At 34.7% G+C, this 7993-nt stretch overlaps 1 long non-coding RNA gene across 1 annotated transcript in view; it reads right to left on the bottom strand.

Annotated features, from left to right (window-relative positions):
- Window positions 1-5937, bottom strand: part of LOC107859973 — a 6795-nt gene extending 858 nt beyond the window's left edge. The window contains exon 1 of the long non-coding RNA XR_001671460.2: window positions 5565-5937. This is a non-coding gene — a long non-coding RNA (uncharacterized LOC107859973). The remainder of the gene's footprint in view (window positions 1-5564) is intronic.
- Window positions 5938-7993: the final 2056 nt, after the last annotated feature.

Below are 7993 nucleotides of genomic sequence, written 5' to 3'. Positions count from 1 at the left end.
GGGAATGCCCAGTGAATGGCAGAGGAAGATAGCGAACCACATTTAAAAAAATGAGTCTCACTGAACAACAGAGTACCTCTGGAGGCACATTATATATAACATGGATGTGTGTCAAGCATACACTCTGTACATCCTTAATTCATTTTCCAATTTAGGTGTGGTCGTCTTCATAGACACCAAAAACAATTCAAATAAGAATCCTCTAATTATTCAACATTTAGTTCTATAAAGGGGGAAAACAGGGACCTCACCTTATATGCAGAATGGAAAAAGAATTTTTTTTTTAAAAAAAGGGACAACTCGGTACATGAAGCATCCCTTGTTAATGCAGGTCTAGAGAAGGGTCGCACCCAAGGGGATGTAATGCAGGCTGACTACACCAACACAAACATCAGTGGCTGATTCCCACAGTGTGACCTATAGGTCACATGGAGGCAGCTTTAATGTTGCTCAAATCTCCAGTTGCTCCAAGAAAAGGAATAACTGTAAAAAATAATTCTCTATTTCTTGGTGCGTAAAGAAAGCAAAACACATAAGCCTGGCAAGAATAATAATGCTGAGTAACATCTCACTTTATTTCCTACGGCACGGAGATGCATGCTGCAAGGATGTACATGTTTGTTAATTAGGTACCACAGATATTAGTAAAGGTTTTATGGATGCCCACTTCACTTCATTTTGACATAGAGGTAAACCACTAGGAATGGAAATTAGGGCAGAGCGGGGCAAAATTTGTTTCGAAACGTTTTAAATGGAGCAGGGCAGGTGGGGAGGCACAACTGTTATCCATTTATAGTTCTTCTTTCATCAATGTATTAGTTAGTTGTTTGTATATCTCCATAGATGAAACTTTTGCAAGTTTATTTGGCTTTCTTGACACACTTTAAATCTCTATTTTATTTCAAATAGGATGGGATTATACTATCCATTTAGGAAATATAAACAAACATAAATTGTTTTTACAAAGCTTCTGGAAAAACATTTCTTTAAAATAATAAAAAAATTGTTCATAAGGTTCAGATTTTTCATTATTCCAGCTACAGTACTTTTAGCGAAACAGTACTGATACAGAAACCATCAAAGTTTCTGTCAATTTTATTTTAAGATTTGAATAAGCCTAATTTCATACAAGGATGTGAATCACGAAAAAAAATGAAAAAACAGTTTAAAAAAGATTGAATGGGGCAGGGCAAGGTGGTCAAAATCTTAAGAGAGCCAAGGCAGCCCCACCCCACCCCGTCTTGTCAATCCCTAGTAAACAAAAAGTGGTCATCTTTTCATAAAATAGGTAATTTATTAGGTGTCCTCACCAGTCTCCAACTTATCCACAACCTAAATCACCATCTCTTGGCAGATTTTATACCAACTCTATACAACAACATAAGAGTGTAATCCCACAACTGAGGTCTGGGGAGTGTGGTGTGTAGGCAGCCTTACCCCTACCTTGAACAGGTAGAGAGGCTGATTCTGGCACACCCTCAGCTCAAGTAAAGCATATCAAAAATCAAGTAGGTAAAGCAAATATAGTAGTGAAAATCCATACTAAAAACAATGAAGAAAACAGTAGCAACAAAAAACAATATAATAACAGAAGTCCACGAGGCACTAAAACTGAAGAATAAGATAGGAGAGTTAAAAAAACAATACGGCCTCCAAATCCTCCTGGCTAGGGTCAAGCCCTCGGTAAATTCCAGGTGTATCATGTCTTGTCTAATCACCTCTCCCAAATACTTCTTCAGCTTACCTCTACCCCTCCTCCTATCTACTATACTGTAGTCAACCCCTCACAGCTCATGGTGGCATGCTTGCATCTCCTCTTTACATTCCCAAACCATCTCAATTTCACCTCATTCATTTTATCCACCACGAAGGTCATTTCCACCTTATCCCAAATATCTTCGTTCATAATTCTATCACTCCTAATATGCCCACACATCCATCTCAACATCGTTATTTCTGTTTTTTTTTCATCATCTGAACGTACAAGTTCTTGACCGGCCAACACTCCGTTACATACAACAGTTGGTCTGACCACCATTTTACAGAACTTACTTTTAGGCTTGGGAGCACATGTTTATCACACACCACATCAGATGTGAGCCCTCATTTCATCTACCCCACTCCAATACGATGTAACATCCTCCTATTTTCATCCACCCCACTCCAATACGATGTGTAACATCATCATCAATCACCCCATTCCCTTGGTTTATTGACCCAAATACTTGGAACTTCCTCTGTTGGAGATAACTTGCGTATTGGTCCTCACTTCCACGTCTGTCGTGTGAATAACATCAATGAAGTTGCACTCTATTTATTCCGTCTTAGTCACGCTCAACTTGAACCCTTTAGACTTTAAAGTCTTATCTCCAAACCTCCAACCTATCATTAACTCTACCACATGTCACATCTAGGAGTGTTCATGGTTCAATTTAGATTAATTTTTGATTAAAATCAAAATCAAACCAATTTAGTCAATTTTTAAATTTCTAAAACCAAACCTAATAAAAAATTAACCATCGATTTGGATCTTGTCAATTTGGTTCGATTTTCCAGTTTATAACTAGCTTAAGATAATCATTTTCGATCAAATTTTGGGACGCAATAAAACAAACACAACAATCTATTGATCAAGAACCCTTGAGTTTTGAAGGTACATTTTCTCAAAATGTAGGAGCAGCATTAATTTCAAATTAAAACAGCAGTACGGCTGTCTGCTTTACCTGTGTAGATGCTTACTTTTTCTTGTTTATAGTATGTGGATTGCTCCTTATTAATAAGTGGTACCAGTTTCATAAACTCAATTATTTTCACTCAAGAAGATAAAGAATTGAAAAGGAAACTGTCAACAGTATAGTATAAACAATGCAATCGACGTAGACGCTCAAATACATTTATCTTTATTCTAGATAAATGATCAACAAAAAGAATGATAGCATTACATGAGTATATGATGCATCAGTGTCAAGTCATTCAATTTTTGTGATAGATTCAGATGTACCATGGGACCTTAGATCGTTGACCACAATTTCTTTATATCGTTACTACTATTTATTGAAATTTAAAACTATTTCTCTTATAGATTTCAGAGCTTCCGTGGAATATAGAAGAATTATGGAATACTTTTTTTATCTTCAGTACAGTTGGGCTCATTGATTTCATGAAATGGCTTTGATGGCCATGTGATATTTGACTTATAATAGATGTTGATTCTAGAGTTACACAAGTGGTATACTTGGCTAACATTGAGAACTGGAAACTAAAAAAATATTGTGATGGAATTTCTTAGGTGATCACCTGCACATGGCCACACTTTCATATTTGGAAGAAAAAGGTGCTAGGTACCTACCTGTCATGTGCTATTAGGTGATGTGAGATTTTATAGGTGATGTTTATGGTTTGAGGGAGATTATCTAAGTTATTTGGCCACCTATGTCCTTACCTAACCAACAAGGGGTTTACTCTACTCAACCCCTTGGGGAAGCCTGCCTTACCTTATTTGGGAACTGAGCAAACTGTTGTTTTAATGGTCCTCTTAAATAACATATGATGTTCATATTGGATAAATATCATGAAAGGTACCAGGTGACTCTGAAATTAAGAGTTTTGAGTGCATCAGATCAGAAACAAAGATGATCCATGCAATGATGCAAAACAAAGCAAAAACAAACTGAAAAATCAGTTCAAATTACCGACTACAGTCAGTACACAGATAGCAAGAGCACAAAAAAGATCAGATTTTTACATTAAGAACTGCTAAATCCAAGCACCCCTCCTCCCAAAAATCAAACCCCACATTATTAATACTAAAATCAGTTCAAAACTCCAAATACAATCAGTATACATATAGCAGAAACACAAAAAAGATCAGATTTTTACATCAAGAAATGCTAAATTTAAGAAACCCTCCACCAAAAAAATAAACACATGATTAATAGAAAATTCAGCTCAAATCACAAAGTACAATCAATACACATACAGCAGAAGCACAAAAAGATCAGATCTTCACATCAAGAACTGCTAAATTCAAGCACCCGTCTTCCTAAAAAACAAACCCCACATCATTACTACTAAAATCAGTTCAAATCTTCGGATACATTCAGCAGACCTATAGCAGAAACACAAAAAAGATCAGATTTTTACATCAAGAACTACTAAATTCAAGCAACCACACATCAATAATACTAAAATCCGTTCAAATCATCAAGTACAATCTATACACGTACAGCAGAAACACAAAAAACATAGTGAACTGGAAATTAGAATATACGTGAAATGAAGATATACCCGAACTAATCTCTTGAGTTTTCAGCAAATGCTGAGCTTGAAGCCTTGAATATCGGCTTTAGGGTCTACTAATATTATCGGTTTGTTGAGAGAGAGAGAGAGAGAGAGTGTTAGAGAGTGAGAGACGTAGTGAAAATTCAGAAATGAAATGTGAAATGAGTAATGACGGTGGGCTACTGGGCTTGGGAAATGAGATTTAATTGGGCTGGGCGGTGGGTAATGGACTTAGAAATGGAAATTATATATGGGCTGTCTATTAGACTATCGGGTGGCCCGATATAAATTTTAAGAAAACCGTTAAGATATAGGTCAATCGGTTATCGGTTTATCGATTTTTCATTGTTATCGGTTCGGTTATCGGGTGAACCGTTAATATTAAACATATCTAATGTTTACTGCCTACTCACCTACTGCTTAGTGATTTTTCTGGTTTCTATGCACAAAACTGCTACCACAAACATAATAGAAAAATCCAAAGTCGCAATCACAGGCTCACACAAATTGAAAATTAAGTTCAAATTCCAAACATCTAGTTGTATCAGCGTGACTGTGATTTTAAAAGAAATAATCAAACAATAAGCCAACATCATAAATTCAACAAGACACTAACTCAAGAAAATCAAATACATTATATGGTCATGTCGTTTTTGGTAATGACCAATTTTATCACAATTCAAAATGTTCCCTTTTTATTTTTTTGTTTTTATATGTATGTCCTATTGACGTTCTGTTTCCTTTTCTTCCTTTCCATATGCAAGTGCCTGCTTGTTTATCGTTTTGTTTGCACGAAAGAAAGTAAAAACGATACTGAACTTTGGATGCAGAACTGGTCTCAATTTAAACAGAAACAGTTGCAAGGAACAAACTATTATATATTTATATCTTAGGAAAGCAACAAACAACCAACATTGATGCTCAAACGGGCCCGGGAATGAGCTGTAGCAATAAAAATGATAAAAATTAAAGGATAATCTCCTTTAGTTTATCTTCTGAAGTTATGTAACAATGACAATAATTATCGGAGGGGTGAAGGGGGGCAATAAAACTGAAACAAAATTCTTTCTCTGTTCTTTAAGCAAAGAAAGAACTAAACTTTCCAATAATGCAACAACGGGTATAAAACACCTACAAGTTCAATTCTTTTCTCTACTTCTCTCACACCCCTCTAGCCAAAACCAAGAAAAGAACAACTATAATGCTTTGGACAGACATTGAAGATGAAGCAGATTAGCAGAACACTTCTAGGAATGAAATCGATCAAAAACAAAAATTCTTACTTGTTGACTGTTGAGAGCAAAAACAAAAATCGCCTTGGATCTCTTCAGTTTTCAGCAAAATCGACCATGAATACTGAGCTTTCAGTAAAAATAGACTTTGAATACAGAGTTTTCACCAAGAATCAACCACAATTGATCAAAGATTGTGAATAATGACAGAGACTGAGAGAAGCTGAGGCGGACTTTAAACCGATGAGCGTGAGTAAGGCAGACAGATCGCAGATGTGAAAATTGAAAAATAAAAGAAGAAGAAATGAAACCCTAGAGCGTGAGTGAGGCAGAGGTCGCAGAGAGATTGCAAATGTGATGAAAAATAAAACAGGAATGAAACCGTAAGCCTAAGTAGTAAGTAAGGGTTTGGGCATTTGGGCCAGTGGACGGTGATGGGTCTATTCACTATTGGGTGTGTTCTTTTATCGGGTTAACGGGTGGCCCGATAAAAATAAGGAAACCCGAGGCCCGAACCGATAACCCATTAAGGGAAAATGTTGAACCAACATTGAAAAAAATTGACCCGTTAACCCGATAAGGTAATTATCAGTTCGGGTTAATGGTTTGAACCAAAATTTGTACAACCCTAGCTTACTAGCTTTGGACTTCAAATTAGATATGTTTAATATTAACGGTTAACCGGATAACCGAATCGATAACAATGAAAAACTAATAAATCGATAACCGATTAACCGATATCTTAACGGTTCTTTAATGGTTTAGCATATATACAAACAGATAATGAATAAGTAAAATCGATAATTTTCAAACCGAACCGACCCGATCGATATGCAGCCCTAATTGGGCCGTTGTTCGTCTAGAATGATCATGGGAAAATTAACTATATAAACTTATTAGATTAGTTATTATAAGTTATAGCAAAACTTTTAAGTTTTCAAGTTATAACAATTTTCATTTAAAAAAATATATAAAAAAGATCTTTTTTTGTTTTGTTGAAAATACAAAAAAGGAATTAATGAAAAAGGAAAATCTTACTTTAATACAATTAATATACAATTTACCTTCCTTAAATATAGTTAACCTTAATTAGTGATATTTATCTATCCCAAATCCCTCTAACCGTTGTTTTTCCTCCTATTTTAATGCTTGCAGTTTCCATCTTCATACACTACCTTCCTCTTTGTACAAGATTAATTTCTGCCAGTAAATAACAATACTGTAATTTCAGCGTCAATAAACTGTTGGGGATCATAATTTGACAGAAAAGCAAAAACAAGTTTTTCTTTTGATAACAAATATAAATTCTGTTAATTTGCAGTCAATCATAATACGTCATGGAGGGAGATGAGATTCGTCAGGTTTGTTAAATTTTTTTATGCAAATGGATATTTTTTTCAATCAAAACGAATTTAAAGATTTTTTTTTTGTGTGTGTTTCATCAATTCTCTATTGTAACATTATTGAATTTTGTATGTTTATCAACTGCATGAAAACTAAAATTGTTGTTTAAACAGGAATACCGAGGGACTTTGGAATTGATGGGATTATATGTGATGCAACAACAAAGTACAAAGGATTAGTAGAAGCAATTGTAACACAGCTGATGATAGACACATCTTTAAATACTCTTGAAATAGGATACATAATAAGTGATAGATGCCCAACTATGGTCATAAACAATGACATCTTCAAATAGTCATACGTAGAGTCATCAATATGGGCCAAGGCTCGGTGGGCCAGCACAGCCCGACCTGTAATTTGATGGGGTGGACTTCAATTTTTGCAGCCCATTTAAGAACATGGCTTTTTAGCCTGGCCTGAATAAGCCCATGGCCCGTAGGGCTTGAGGAATGTGGATTGGGCTAACCCGTGGGCCGGTTCATCAGTCAAATAATAAATAATTTAAAAATAAAATACCAAAAAATAATAAAAGAGTTAAAAAACAATCAAATTCATGATGACCATTAACCGATTCCATTAACAAAGAAAATGGAAATATTGCAGGCCAATTAATGTAGTATATGGAGCAGCTCTAAAATCGCTTTACGGTGAAACTATGCTGATCGAGAGGGAATCTGTGTTTCCGTTTTTTTGTTAAATGTTTATGATCAATAAATTCTAGTGTTAAGATTTGTGTTGTTTTAAGATATTTGTGTTTATGAATATTTATTTTTATTGATTTTAACTAATCAAATTCTTGAGAGTTAGTGAATTTCTTTTTAACTAAATATGACTGAAAAAATTGAATATAATATCTATATCATGTATTATTTTTGCCTATAATGGCGTATTATCTTTATAATATATTATGTTGGATTGTAATGGTGTCAAATATCTTTATCATGTATCATATTTGCCTAAAAAGGTGTATTATATTTATAAAATATTACGCCATAACTTCAAAAATAATTACTAAAGTTAATTACTTAACAGCTGAACACGTATACAATGTTACAAAGTAAAAAATAACAACATGC

Source organism: Capsicum annuum, chromosome 2 (genome assembly GCF_002878395.1).
Source record: "Capsicum annuum cultivar UCD-10X-F1 chromosome 2, UCD10Xv1.1, whole genome shotgun sequence".
Classification (NCBI taxonomy): domain Eukaryota; kingdom Viridiplantae; phylum Streptophyta; class Magnoliopsida; order Solanales; family Solanaceae; genus Capsicum; species Capsicum annuum.
This window is presented reverse-complemented; position numbering and strand designations above follow the sequence as displayed.